The sequence below is a fragment of the Rhamphochromis sp. 'chilingali' genome (genome assembly GCF_963969265.1).
Source record: "Rhamphochromis sp. 'chilingali' genome assembly, chromosome: 11".
In the NCBI taxonomy this organism is placed as follows: domain Eukaryota; kingdom Metazoa; phylum Chordata; class Actinopteri; order Cichliformes; family Cichlidae; genus Rhamphochromis; species Rhamphochromis sp. 'chilingali'.
In genome coordinates, this window is record NC_137938.1 from 18,928,679 (window position 1) to 18,943,853 (window position 15,175).

The window sequence follows — 15,175 nt, forward strand, 5'->3', positions numbered from 1 at the left end:
CCTTTGATCATGATCAGCAGTCCACACACACACACACACACACACACACACACACACACACACACACACACACACACACACACACACACACACACAGGCAAGGTACTCTTTGTGTGTATGTAGACGTCATATGTTAATGAACTTATGCATATTCATGTAACCTCAATAAAAGAACAGTGGTACGGGAGAACGGACGAGAGCAACTGGGGTCAAGCGAAGGAACGGTGCCTGTCCGGTTCTCTCCCGTGCACGAGAAACATGAAGAAGCTTGCCTACTTGTGTCTTGCTTTGCAGTGTAATTATATTGTCTTCAACGTTCCAGCGGATGGGTTCAAGCTACAAACCTATCATTAATTGGTCCTTCGAGCCGGATCCCTGGAATCGCATTCACCGAGGGGAGGAGGGACACGCTGAAAGACTGACGTCAGCCAGGAAGTTCCTGTGGATTCGCGGTCTATCTTTCTCCTCGATGAATGGCGATCGGCGGGATTCGAAGCTGATATTACACGCTAAGCAACGCCAAGTAAGTTTGAAGAGGCCGACTCTATAACCGTGTCGTTGTGCAGTCTCCGCCATTTTGTGAGGCGTTGAGAAGTTCGCTGCTTTGTGGAGCGATAACTGGGTTTGTGTCCCGAAAAAGAGGTTTTGGTTAAATCGCCCAAGGGTCCCAAGCGTCCGGTGAGTGTCCGGTTTTGAAATCGCCCTGGGTGTGTGTCCCGAGCGTCCCTTCATTGGGTTTTGTCGCGCGAGTGGGTGAGCGTCCCACAACTGGGTCAGGGTCCCGAGCGGTCCGGTGTGAGTCCAGAGTAGGCCTATTTTGTGTTGTTGTCATTGTTGTCGTCGTCGTTTTTGTTGTTGTTGTTGTGTGAGTGTGTGCGGAGCAGAACACGTGGTCTGTGACACCGACTGTTGTTGTTATCATGGGTTTCTAAGCAACCAAGAGTGAGTTGGAGGGAGACAGACGTTTGTGCTGGACTTTGCTCCTGGCAGCTGACACAAAATGTTAACTCTTTAGCTTGCCCTGATCGACAACAGCCTGTGTGCCAGACCATAGACGTAATTGAGGTGGATAGTTGTTAAAAGTAATCTACATTAAGCTTGTGGTTGCTTAAATTCAGTACAATGACATGTGAGGTGAAGTGATATAGGTAAATATTTAAACTAATGAAGTGCATAGAGGCACTTGACCTGTGTGAAAGACTGTCGTCTTGTTATGAGCCATTGTTGAGATATGGAGCACACCTGTGAAAACAACTAATATGCTGAACCCTGTATGAAACATCTAAAAGTACATGATGGAGAAGCTGTATTGAATATGAAAGTGTAAGACTTTGCCGCTGTGGGCAGAGCATGCAACTACTGTGTGATGTTGCGTTGCAGTTTTTTTTCTGAGCTGATGAGCAAGCTACACATTATCAGATCAAGAGCTGTCTGGGAACTACTCAAAGAGGGGGAAACAGAGAGTGTGCAGCGTTCCCGTGAGCAGTTTTCCTGCACCTTGACTCGTGTGTGTGTGTGTGTGTGTGTGTGTGTGTGTGTGTGTGTGTGTGTGTGTGTGTGTGTGTGTGTGTAGCATCAGCATCATGTTTTTGTTTATTTGTTTTGTTGGGTTAAAAATAATTAAATAAACTGGTGATTATATTTATGGATCACCATGGTATCATCGGCCATGTGATTTATTTATGCAGATGAAAAAGAGGAAGAATTTATATTGTAGATGAAAAATAAATCATAGGGAAAAGGTTTTGTGTTGATCAGCCAAAAACAACCACGATTTTATTTTTTGCTTTTAAGAAAGGATTGTTCACAAAAACAGAGAGAGAGATGTGTGTTGATTAAGCAGTGATGATAATAATGAAATGTCTTAGTTTGTCACTTTCAGGTGAAAAGCAGACCTGAATCAATTTTCCACATGCAGCAGTCGGAAGAAAGTTATATTTCAACATCATTGGAAGCATGCAGGCCAAGTTTCTGGCTGACTTATTTACAGCGCCATGTGTCTCTCAACCTCACAAGCAAGCAAGCTCTCACCCCTCCCTGAAGACAAGGAATGCAGCTCCAAAGCAATAACATGATAAAGAGACAGCAGCAAGTCCTGAGCAAAGAGTCCCAGCAAAGCAGCAGCAATGTGGACAAACAGCATCAGAGAAGAAGAGCAAACCCATCATCCTGACTGATCGGATGGATGGCACTGTGTTTACAACAGGCTGTGACTTCACTGTGCATGTGAAGAAAACGTTTGAGGAGAACTGAACAGTTGGAGTTTGACATTTGCCACCTGTGGAGTAAAATGGCAAGAAGAGACAGTGGAACACAGGACAAAGCTGAAGGAGAACTGCCGGCTGTTGGACTGTTGAAGTGGGAGAGGACAACAGAGTGAGAGGACAACAGAGTGAGAAGACTAGGTGAGAACACATAGGAATTATTTAATGTGGGAAATCAAAATTTGGGTTAGCAAACCTGGGAAAAACAAAACTGACTGCTTAAGTTGGAAAATTGTGAAGGAGTCTGAAACACTGCAAAAATAGAAACATATACAAAATCACACACACAAGCACAACATGCATTAACCCTACTAACACAAACACAAGAGAGCTTATGAAGATTAGACAACATCTTAAGCGTGTGAGTCTGTTTATCATCTTGTCCAAGTCAACTCGTGTGATGCAAAAACCAGTGGACTCATAGCACATTAATTAAGACGTGATCAAATAATAGCAGAGAAATGTGTAGGAAAGGCAGAGAACATGCTCTGTTGGATATGCAGCTCCACAGACATGCATTAAACCTGCCTAATAACAAACACACATGCAATGAAAATTAGCTTGTTATCTTTCATCAGTGCTAAAATAGTGTCAATTTAGCAGACACTTGTTATCAAATGCTGAATTTATCCAATGCAAAAAATTGACTCTCTAGGTTGCAGGACAACAATTTAAACTTTTGTGGGAAAAAAGATTCTGGTTTGACCAACCAGTGATCAGATAATAAATTTAGTGTTAATATAGTAAATTGGGAGAAGCTTCCTGCTTGATTGATGCAGCACAAGTTTACTACTAAATTTACTGTATGAGGGAAATTCTCTTTTAGTGATAACATTTTGAACATGCATTTCTGTTGTCCTGTCAACTTAGTGGGTTAATAGCCGATATGCAAATTATTTGATTGGTTTTTAGATTAATGAAAGGTGACTGAATTCTAGCACGAGTGAATGGGATGTGTTGGAGTTTGTTAGAGTGGAGACTCTAAAACACTGAGTTTCCTGTTTTGATGTGCGAGTGAATCCTGTATTTAGATACACAACTCTGAATACGTCAGAACAAACTTCTTTTGTGAAGTGCATGACAGCATGTCACATGTTTTATGATGAAGGGAAAAGGAAAATTGAATAAAATAGATCTGTGGCCTAAATGAGTGAAGAGCACAGACCTGGTGATTAAACTCATAGTTATGTGGTGTGGTGTGTTGTGCGGCTGATGGTTGGTTTGGAGTGAATCTAGCTGATGATTCTTCTACTGTTGTGAAGTTGATGAGGAGTTTGTGTCATGACTTAACAAGGCCTTTTTATTTTGATACTTTCACAGTGCACTGAAAGTTTGGTTTGATAATCTCTGTTATTTTTTATTTTTCATTTTTGAACAAGCACTGATTTTTGCTTGTGAATTTCTTTTCTTTGAGCAGATCTGCAAGTCGGGAATTAAAAGCGTTACACGTCGTCAAGACAATTGTTGCAAGTGAGTTTCTCCACATTTAAAATGGGTTCAGGAGAAAGCCACTTATTTGGGACAATTAGGAAATGAGAGTCCCCCCCAAAAAGGATTCAACGAGGAAATCCAGTCTAAATTATTTTTCTTTTTGAAATAACGTTGTTTTGCTGAGCGTGGAAACGAATGCGATGATAATTTCCACAATTAGCAAAAGAAGGAACCACTGAGTGAATGAGTAAGAATTTTAAAATAACTGACTGACTGAACATGATTGTGTGAAGTTAACCCCCACCTGACAAAGGTGCAGATGAACCCATGTGTTTCCTTTTACAGGAGCAGAAAGATGACAGCAACACTCGAGGTTGCATGATGATTTAACCTTTTAAATGCCATTTTCTGTGTCTGTGCATTTATCAGGTGTGTTATTCATAGGCTTGTGTTGCTCACAGAGATAACTGTGACAAAGTATGCATACGCCTGCGCAAGCGCTAATATTTGCATTTTCTTTTCTTACAGCATGCCAGTTCTTCATGTGAATTGATGATGCGATTTATACCAGGACAACTGGTTGATGTTTTTTCCTACTACAGGATTTCTGGGTTTATGTGTGAGGAAAACTGTGTTTACAGGTTATGAGTGGTGATGCTGTTGCATTGTGTTGATGGGAAAATGTGAAGGTTACTTTGATAATGTGAATAACATGTGTGAAATTTCCTGTGTTGAGAACTGGTGTTACTTCTTTCCACAGCTATAGATGGCTAACTTTATGGTGTTTTTATGGCACCTCTGGAACCTGTCGACCTGCGTCTGACCACCAATGGTCACTGTGTTGCTAATGTTTGTTTTTCTATGACTGCGTGTAGAGGATTCGGCAGAAGCGGACAAGTGACATGAGAAGAACAAATAAGAGATACAGTGTTTCTGGGATAGTTTGATATGGGCTCATTAGCTGGCCACTTTTGAGCCCATAGTAATATATAAGTGGAGTGACTTTGCTTAAGAGCAGTCACCGATTACATTAATGTTGCCTGAGTACATGGGATGATCCATGTCTGAGGCGACTTATGAAAATAATTGTAGTTTACTGATTTGAGAAAACCTGCACATGACACTTGTCTTGCTGATGTTGAATGCTTATTGTTCTTATGATACAATTGTTTACAGGTATGAAGTTTGATTTTACTTCCAGATTTTGCTTTCCAGGCCATGATGGTGTGTATGCAGGCTCCTGGGAGAGCCAGGTGTTAAGCATACTTAATATGCAAAACACACTAACATTTTTATTGCAGGATTATAGGTCCAGGGTGGTGCTGCTCCAGGGGAGGAGATGCCCTGATGTTGCCTGGGATATGATCTAGCTAATCTTTTTCTTTAAGACAGGAATCCAGGTTTGGTGAGTTGGCGCATGGGTGTGTCCATGCGTCAAGAGGTGGGGTCCAAGGAGTAACATTAAGCAATGTTTACTATTATTGTTGCAGTGATTTGTGTGATTAGCCGTTTTATTTACAAATATTAAACCTATGCAAGTGGTGCACCCATGTTCAGATGAGGCTTTGATGGCCTATAAGTGAAGTTCACTGAACTAAAGAATGTGGTTTGATGACTGTTGACATGCTCTCCAAATAGTTTGTCTTCCTAGCAAGGAAATACAGGTGCAGCAGTAATCTCCTGAGAAATCTTCAGAGGCCCAGTGAGAAGCGCATAGCTGACAGGACCAGGCAGTGGTTGAGGTCAAAGGTCAAGCTGGTTGGGGCCCATCATGAGATCAGACCTTGGAGCCACAGCAAGGACCATTTTAACTGCCTGCAAAATAGTGAGAGACCCTCCTGGATTTATCAGAGCCACTGCAAGAGGTCGAGGTCCCAGGAAACCCCGGCACCCTCAAGACGGCACAATAGAGAAATCTCACACTTGGTTGTTTCAGTGGTAAGGGGGGAGTGCTGATTGAGCCCCCGTAGGGTAAGCTCGCACTTCAACCTCCAGCCTCTGATCAACTCTAGGGCAACCAAGTGCGAGGCGTGACGGACCTGTGTGCGACCAGGACCCTCTTGGTTACCTTGACTACGACGCTCATCCTTATAGGACCCCAGCTGGTGCCGGAAACAGCTGAACCAGGAGGAAGGCAGAGGAGATGGACACATGACAACTCTCACCTAAGAGAGACAGATCCAGCAGGCCCAAAATCAGGACTATGCATGACGAGAAGGAGTGCCTGAGAGGATCGTCCACAGGATGGGAGCTGAGGCCAGGAGAGAGGCTTCAGGAGGATCAGAGATCATCTTCAGCACAGCAGACATCACACAGAGAGCTGTGCTACTGAGCTTCCAGGAGATCAAGAGGAGACTTCCCACAGCAAGATGTTAAATAAAATGAAACATTCAATATTGACGCTGAGAAAGACAATTAAGGTGTACGACGTGCTCTGCCTTAAATCTTCAGCAGCGTTGGGATATGAAAACTCGAGGGATGAGGGCTCCATCGACAGCGCAGAAGGAGTTCGAGGATGACGTCATGATTCTGTGAAAAGCACAGGAACCAGAAGCTATGGTGGTGATAACAGCAATTTCCTATGAACATCACCTAACGCTGTGCCACTGTACTGTGCATACGATGACACTCTGAAGGCTGCTGGGATCATAACAGCAGTAAGATGACGGAACCCAGCACCCTTTCCACAGAGAGCTTTTTCTGCAGAGCGTGGACAATTAAGGAGTCATAAATATCCCCCTCACAAGACGAAGGTCTGAAGTCAGGTGATGGGGGCTGGTAAGAGGCCATAAAACTAGAGTGCTGAGAAGTCTGCAGCTTGGAAATAGCTGAGACCCATGTTGACGAACAACAAAACCAACTGGTATGTTTGAATGTCTATTCTACATACATTTGGACTCTGGTCCTATGGACAGTGATGGAAACAACTGGAAGAGACATTCATGACGCCCTGCAGAGCTTAAACCACTCTGCAGAGAGACATGTGATGTGCACACCCGGAGGAAGCACCACCAAGCTGAGATGTTTTTGGAAATGTTATCTTCTTATTTTCACTATTAAATTAACAATTTGTTTGTTTGTGGGATGCAGTTTGCCATGAGATGAGATCAATGAGGAATGGGATAACTGCTAATACATTTGTTAAACTGTGTACCTTTTCAGTAATTTAGGGTGATTTGACATATGCTGAGTATAAAAAGGTTTGCATTGAAACTGTCAGACATGAGGTATTCATACCTGGGAACTTTTCAAGCATAAAGGTCAAAAAGGGGGGAAATGTTAGATTTGTATTGTTGATTGTCATTTATGCTTAGAAATATTTACTTATATATGCTTAGAGTTTTGTAATTAGTTGTAGATTGGTAGAGGTTTTGATCCTTGATAGTCTGCAAACTTTGTGTGTATTAGACAGCACTTTGGGAGCATGAGAGGTCATACCGTGTCTTATTGTTTTATGGTAGGATTAACGTAGTTGCGTCTGTTCTAGTCTAAGTGCTCTTTGTTTAGATGAACTGCAGGACTTCCTCACCGTGTTATCTAGGATGAACCATCTAGGGTGAGGGGGAGGCTACCCTCTTCCTGACCAAGGATGTTTGACCCTTTGATCAGCAGTCCACACACACACACACACACACACACATATATACATATATATACACACACACACATACACACACACACACACATATACATATACACACACACACACACACATACATATACACACACACATATACACACACACACACACATATACATATACACACACACATATACATATACACACACACATATACATATACACACACACATATACATATACACACACACACACACACACACACACACACATACATATATATTAGGGGTGCAACGATATTCGTATCGATATTGAACCGTTCAATACAGTGCTTTCGGTTCGGTACGCATATGTATCGAACAATACAACATTTGTAATTTATTTTATCAATTTTCCTTCTGACGATGCTGTCTGTGTTGAGCGCTCAGTGAATCTGCGTTCGACTACTTCGCCTAGGCTGCACTGTCGAGCGCAGATCCACTGAGCACTCAACACAGACAGCATAGTCAGAAGGAAGAGCGCAGGGCAAGCTAGCGAAACAGAAGTTAAGCTCTCCTTGCAAGACACATGGACCTCCCCCACCCTCATTCAACTGCGGTAAAGTGAGCCGTCATTTGTGAGCCGCGGTCAAGCCAGCCGCCTCCTATCCGCCGCATAAATTTCCTTGCGCTTTTACACCAGTCTTTACGGTAGCGCCTTTTCGCTTTATATCCTGATTGAAAGCCTAGACTCGCGCACACATGCACGCGCGTGAACAGTCACACGCACACGCGCACACAAATTACAATGGAACAGCCCAATACAGCCATCGTGACAGTCTGGTTGCATATTCAAAAATTCATTAAAAATCATTCTTAAAAGTTGATGCCAAGCTTTCAACACAATCCTCTTCTCGGACACCTACTTTACCTCTGGGCCAGTTTTTACCCAGATTTATTGTAATATTACTCAGAAATCACAGTAAACTCATATTCAGTGCAATACAGTCAATGCACTACAATTATGTTTATTTCAAAAATTCATTAAAAGTCATCCTGAATAGTTGAGGTCCAACTTTCAACACATCCCCCCTCTGGGACACCTACTGTACCTGTGTGCCAATTTTCATCCAGATTTACTGTAGAATTCCTCAGAAATTAAAGGGTACTTGTATTCAATGCAATACAGTCAATACAATAGAATTATGTCAATTTTCAGAAATTCATTAAAAATCATCCTGAGTAGTTGATGTCCAACTTTCAACACATCCCCCCTCTGGGACACCTACTGTACCTGTGTGCCAGGTTTCAGCCAGATTTACTGTAGAATTCCTCAGAAATTAATGGGTACTTGTATCCAATGCAGTCGGCCAATACAGTAGAATTATGTCAATTTTCAAAAATTCATTAAAACTCATCCTGAGTAGTTGATGTACAACTTTCAACACATCCCCCCTCTGGGACACCTACTGTACCTGTGTGCCAGGTTTCAGCCAGATTTACTGTAGAATTCCTCAGAAATTAAAGGGTACTTGTATCCAATGCAGTCGGCCAATACAATAGAATTATGTCAATTTTCAGAAATTCATTAAAAATCATCCTGAGTAGTTGATGTACAACTTTCAACACATCCCTCCTCTGGGACACCTACTGTACCTGTGTGCCAATTTTCATCCAGATTTACTGTAGAATTCCTCAGAAATTAAAGGAAACTTATATTCAATTCAATACAGTCAATACAATAGAATTATGTCAATTTTCAAAAATTCATTAAAAATCATCCTGAGTAGTTGATGTACAACTTTCAACACATCCCTCCTCTAGGACACCTACTGTACCTGTGTGCCAGGTTTCAGCCAGATTTACTGTAGAATTCCTCAGAAATTAATGGGTACTTGTATCCAATGCAGTCGGCCAATACAGTAGAATTATGTCAATTTTCAAAAATTCATTAAAAATCATCCTGAGTAGTTGATGTACAACTTTCAACACCCCCCCCCCCTCTGGGACACCTACTGTACCTGTGTGCCAGGTTTCAGCCAGATTTACTGTAGAATTCCTCAGAAATTAAAGGGTACTTGTATCCAATGCAGTCGGCCAATACAATAGAATTATGTCAATTTTCAGAAATTCATTAAAAATCATCCTGAGTAGTTGATGTACAACTTTCAACACATCCCTCCTCTGGGACACCTACTGTACCTGTGTGCGAATTTTCATCCAGATTTACTGTAGAATTCATCAGAAATTAAAGGAAACATATTCAATTCAATACAGTCAATACAATAGAATTATGTCAATTTTCAAAAATTCATTAAAAATCATCCTGAGTAGTTGATGTACAACTTTCAACACATCCCCCCTCTGGGACACCTACTGTACCTGTGTGCCAGGTTTCAGCCAGATTTACTGTAGAATTCCTCAGAAATTAAAGGGTACTTGTATCCAATGCAGTCGGCCAATACAGTAGAATTATGTCAATTTTCAAAAATTCATTAAAAATCATCCTGAGTAGTTGATGTACAACTTTCAACACATCCCCCCTCTGGGACACCTACTGTACCTGTGTGCCAGGTTTCAGCCAGATTTACTGTAGAATTCCTCAGAAATTAAAGGGTACTTGTATCCAATGCAGTCGGCCAATACAGTAGAATTATGTCAATTTTCAGAAATTCATTAAAAATCATCCTGAGTAGTTGATGTACAACTTTCAACACATCCCCCCTCTGGGACACCTACTGTACCTGTGTGCCAAGTTTCATCCAGATTTACTGTAGAACTCCTCAGAAATTAATGGAAACATTTATTCAATTCAATACAGTCAATACACTACAATTATGGAAATTTCAAAAATTCATTAAAAATCACCCATAATAGTTGAGGTCCAACTTTCAACACTTTCTTACTCTGGGCGTCCTACCGTACCTCTGGGCCAAGTTACATCTCAATTCACTGTAATCTTTATCAAAAATTGAAAGAACAATTCTATGTAAATGCTGGCTGTGTGTCCTTTCAAAGTGACACTAAATAACAGAACTCAGGCACATCAGGGAATAATCCAAAAGGCGGATTTATTAAACAAAAACAACATACAAAATATCTCTAACCCATACTACATAACCTAAAAAGAAACAAAGGGACACTTAGAAGCACAAGGAAACAATACTGAAAGGGCAAGAGACACAGTCCAAACACAATCCACAACTAAAATGCCAAAAGAACAAGTCATCCCACATAGCAGACGGGTCTTGCCTGGATCTGGTGTCAAGCCGGCACTGCTGGCTGACTTCTGGCATGGTAAGATGGCACTGTTTATGTGATGGCATGCCACATTTGGCCTGATTGGGTGAATGTGACATGTTGTATAGAGCACTTTGAGTAATATGGGTGAGTAAAAAAGTGCTGTATAAGAATCAGTCCATTCACTGTCTGAACAGAGTTTCGTCATGTTACTTTTGCACTATTATGTTCCAGCACATGTTGTTATTACATGGCTTACATGGCTAAGGTACACATTAGGCTGACATCTGGGGCCAGAGCTGAAACTGTTCTGGGCCAGCACAGGGCCAGCAGTGTGTCTGCAACTGGCCTTGTGCTGGCTCATGTGTGGGCCACCTCTGGTAAACCAGATCTGGACCACCATAGGGCCGTCATTCTTTGCGGTACGCAGGCCATGTGTAAGCACATTGTGTGGGACAGATCCAGGCCATACCAATTTTGCTATGTGGGAGGAATTATGTAAAAATAGAAACATCATAAAAATGAAAATGAACATAAAGTAAAATGTACTGAAAAGAACATCAGTATGGCCATCATTATTTGCTTGGAAAGTCTAAAGTTCCATGGCTTTGAACAGCCAGAGAACGCAATGCCCAGCTTAGAATGACTAAAAGTAACTTCTTTTAACATTCTGTCATTCTGCTTCTATATCAAAAATCCACTAAAAATAGTCATTTGAAAAAAAATATTCGCCACTTTTCATCAGTTTGGGTTCCTCTGTTTATAGCAATTTTTAGAAAAGAATCGAATACCTTTGTCACTATACAGTTGTACAGTGAGATACAGAGCATCTCCTACTCATTGCAAACATGCTGGGAGGGTGGCTCTATCCGCCTTAGTGCAGCTGCTGTACCATACTGTGATGCAGTAAGTTAGTAGGCTCTCAATGGGCGAGTGGTGGAAGGGTGAGCTGTAGTCCACAAAGAGCATTCTGGCGTAGCTCTGCCGCTGTTCTAGGTGACTCAGCACCGAGTGGAGGGTGATGGCATCTTCTGTGAATCTGTTTGCACGGTATGCAAACTGGTGGGGGTCGAATTCTGGGGGGAGGTAATCCTTGGTGTGCTGAAGGACTAGTTTCATGATTACCGGTGTGAGGGCCACAGGGCAATAATAGTTCAGGCTGGTGATGGGAGACTTCTTTGGTACTGGGATGATTGTGGCTGATTTTAGACAGGATGGGATGGCTGCTTCATCCAGTGAGAGGTTGAAGATTCTGGTGGAGATGAGGGTGAGCTGGTGGGCACATGGTCTTAGCACTTTACCACGTATTCCGTCTGGACGCCTTCCTGGGGTTCACTGCTAGGAACACTCATCTGACATCGTGCTCCGTTACAGTGAATGGAGCGGTGCAGGAACCAGGTGAGGATGAGGATGGGAGCAGGGCTGAGGCAGATGAATGCTGCTGTTGTGGTGTTTCAAAGCGGGCAAAGAAGCTGTTTATGTCCTCTGCTAGCTGCACACTCAGGTTTTCTGTTTTCACAGTTCTGCCTCTGTGGTTTATGTCTATTATTCCATGCCATGTGTTGTTGCTGGACAGGTGGGACCCCTTTTCAGGTCAGCTCGAGCAGACCTGTACAGAGCTCTGTCAACAGACCTACAGGGAGTGCAGAATTATTAGGCAAGTTGTATTTTTGAGGAATAATTTTATTATTGAACAACAACCATGTTCTCAATGAACCCAAAAGACTCATTAATATCAAAGCTGAATGTTTTTGGAAGTAGTTTTTTTTTTTTGTTTTTTTTTTTTTTAGTTATTTTAGGGGGATATCTGTGTGTGCAGGTGACTATTACTGTGCATAATTATTAGGCAACTTCACAAAAAACAAATATATACCCATTTCAATTATTTATTTTTACCAGTGAAACCAATATAACATCTCCACATTCACAAATATACATCTCAGAATCAGAATCAGAATCGTGTTTATTGGCCAAGTACAGTGGGGCAAAAAAGTATTTAGTCAGCCACCGATTGTGCAAGTTCCCCCACCTAAAATGATGACAGAGGTCAGTAATTTGCACCAGAGGTACACTTCAACTGTGAGAGACAGAATGTGAAAAAAAAAATCCATGAATCCACATGGTAGGATTTGTAAAGAATTTATTCGTAAATCAGGGTGGAAAATAAGTATTTGGTCAATAACAAAAATACAACTCAATACTTTGTAACATAACCTTTGTTGGCAATAACAGAGGTCAAATGTTTACTATAGGTCTTTACCAGGTTTGCACACACAGTAGCTGGTATTTTGGCCCATTCCTCCATGCAGATCTTCTCGAGAGCAGTGATGTTTTGGGGCTGTCGCCGAGCAACACGGACTTTCAACTCCCGCCACAGATTTTCTATGGGGTTGAGGTCTGGAGACTGGCTAGGCCACTCCAGGACTTTCAAATGCTTCTTACGGAGCCACGCCTTTGTTGCCTGGGCGGTGTGTTTTGGATCATTGTCATGTTGGAAGACCCAGCCTCGTTTCATCTTCAAAGTTCTCACTGATGGAAGGAGGTTTTGGCTCTAAATCTCACGATACATGGCCCCATTCATTCTGTCCTTAACACGATCAGTCGTCCTGTCCCCTTGGCAGAAAAACAGCCCCATAGCATGATGTTTCCACCCCCATGCTTCACAGTAGGTATGGTGTTCTTGGGATGCAACTCAGTATTCTTCTTCCTCCAAACACGACGAGTTGAGTTTATACCAAAAAGTTCTACTTTGGTTTCATCTGACCACATGACATTCTCCCAATCCTCTGCTGTATCATCCATGTGCTCTCTGGCAAACTTCAGACGGGCCTGGACATGCACTGGCTTCAGCAGCGGAACACGTCTGGCACTGCGGGATTTGATTCCCTGCCGTTGTAGTGTGTTACTGATGGTGACCTTTGTTACTTTGGTCCCAGCTCTCTGCAGGTCATTCACCAAGTCCCCCCGTGTGGTTCTGGGATCTTTGCTCACCGTTCTCATGATCATTTTGACCCCACGGGATGAGATCTTGCGTGGAGCCCCAGATCGAGGGAGATTATCAGTGGTCTTGTATGTCTTCCATTTTCTGATGATTGCTCCCACAGTTGATTTTTTCACACCAAGTTGCTTGCCTATTGTAGATTCACTCTTCCCAGTCTGGTGCAGGTCTACAATACTTTTCCTGGTGTCCTTCGAAAGCTCTTTGGTCTTGGCCATGGCGGAGTTTGGAGTCTGACTGTTTGAGGCTGTGGACAGGTGTCTTTTATACAGATGAGTTCAAACAGGTGCCATTCATACAGGTAACGAGTGGGGGACAGAAAAGCTTCTTACAGAAGACGTTACAGGTCTGTGAGAGCCAGAGATTTTCCTTGTTTGAGGTGACCAAATACTTATTTTCCACCCTGATTTACGAATAAATTCTTTACAAATCCTACCATGTGAATTCATGGATTTTTTTTTCACATTCTGTCTCTCACAGTTGAAGTGTACCTCTGGTGCAAATTACTGACCTCTGTCATCATTTTAAGTGGGGGAACTTGCACAATCGGTGGCTGACTAAATACTTTTTTGCCCCACTGTATATGTGCAGACACATACAGGGAATTTGGTTCCGGTAGATGGTGGCTCTCAAGCACAGCAATGTAAATCTCACACACACACACACACACACACACACACACACACACACACACACACACACACACACACACACACACACACACACACACACACACACACACACGTCTATATATACACATTACACATACATACATAAAGCTATGTAAACCAACTATAAATAACGAATCTAACCTTATATACATAAAATACAGAAATGAATGAGGTGGAATGAATACTACAAAATGTACATAAGGTGCAGTTGCAGTCTGGCAGTGGGAGCAGTGTGACAGGTCAACTGTTAAGAAGGGAGATGGCGAGGGGAAAGAAACTGTTCCTGTGTCGGGTGGTCCTGGTCTGCAGGCTTCTGTACCGTCTGCCAGAGGGCAGCAGATCAAAAAGTCTGTGTGCAGGGTGTGAGGGGTCTGTGATGATTTTCCCTGCCCGTTTCCTGGTTCTTGAGAGGTACAGATCCTGGATGGAGGGCAGGGGGGGTGCTGATGATCCTTTCTGCTGCCCGTACAGTCCGCTGCAGTCTGCTCCTGTCCTGTTTAGTGGCTGCTCCATACCAGACTGTGATGGAGGAGCACAGGACAGACTCAATGACCGCAGTGTAGAACTGGATCAGCAGCTCCTGTGGAAGACTGTACTTCCCCAGTTGTCTCAGGAAGTACATCCTCTGCTGGGTCTTTTTGAGGATGGAGTTGATGTTGGTCTCCCACTTCAGGTCCTGGGAGATGGTTGTACCCAGGAACTTGAAGATCTTCACAGTCGACACAGGGCTGTCTGATATGGTGAGGGGGAGCAGAGTTGAGGGATGTCTCCTGAAGTCCACTGTCATCTCTACAGTCTTAAGAGTGTTCAGCTCCAGATTGTGCTGACTGCACCAGAGTACCAGCCGCTCAACTTCCTGCCGGTATGCAGACTCATCACCATCTTGAATGAGGCCAATGACAGTGGTGTCATCTGCAAACTTTAGGAGTTTGACAGCAGAGTTATTGGAGGTGCAGTCGTTAGTGTAGAGGGAGAACAGTAGTGGTGAGAGGACACATCCTTGAGGGCACCAA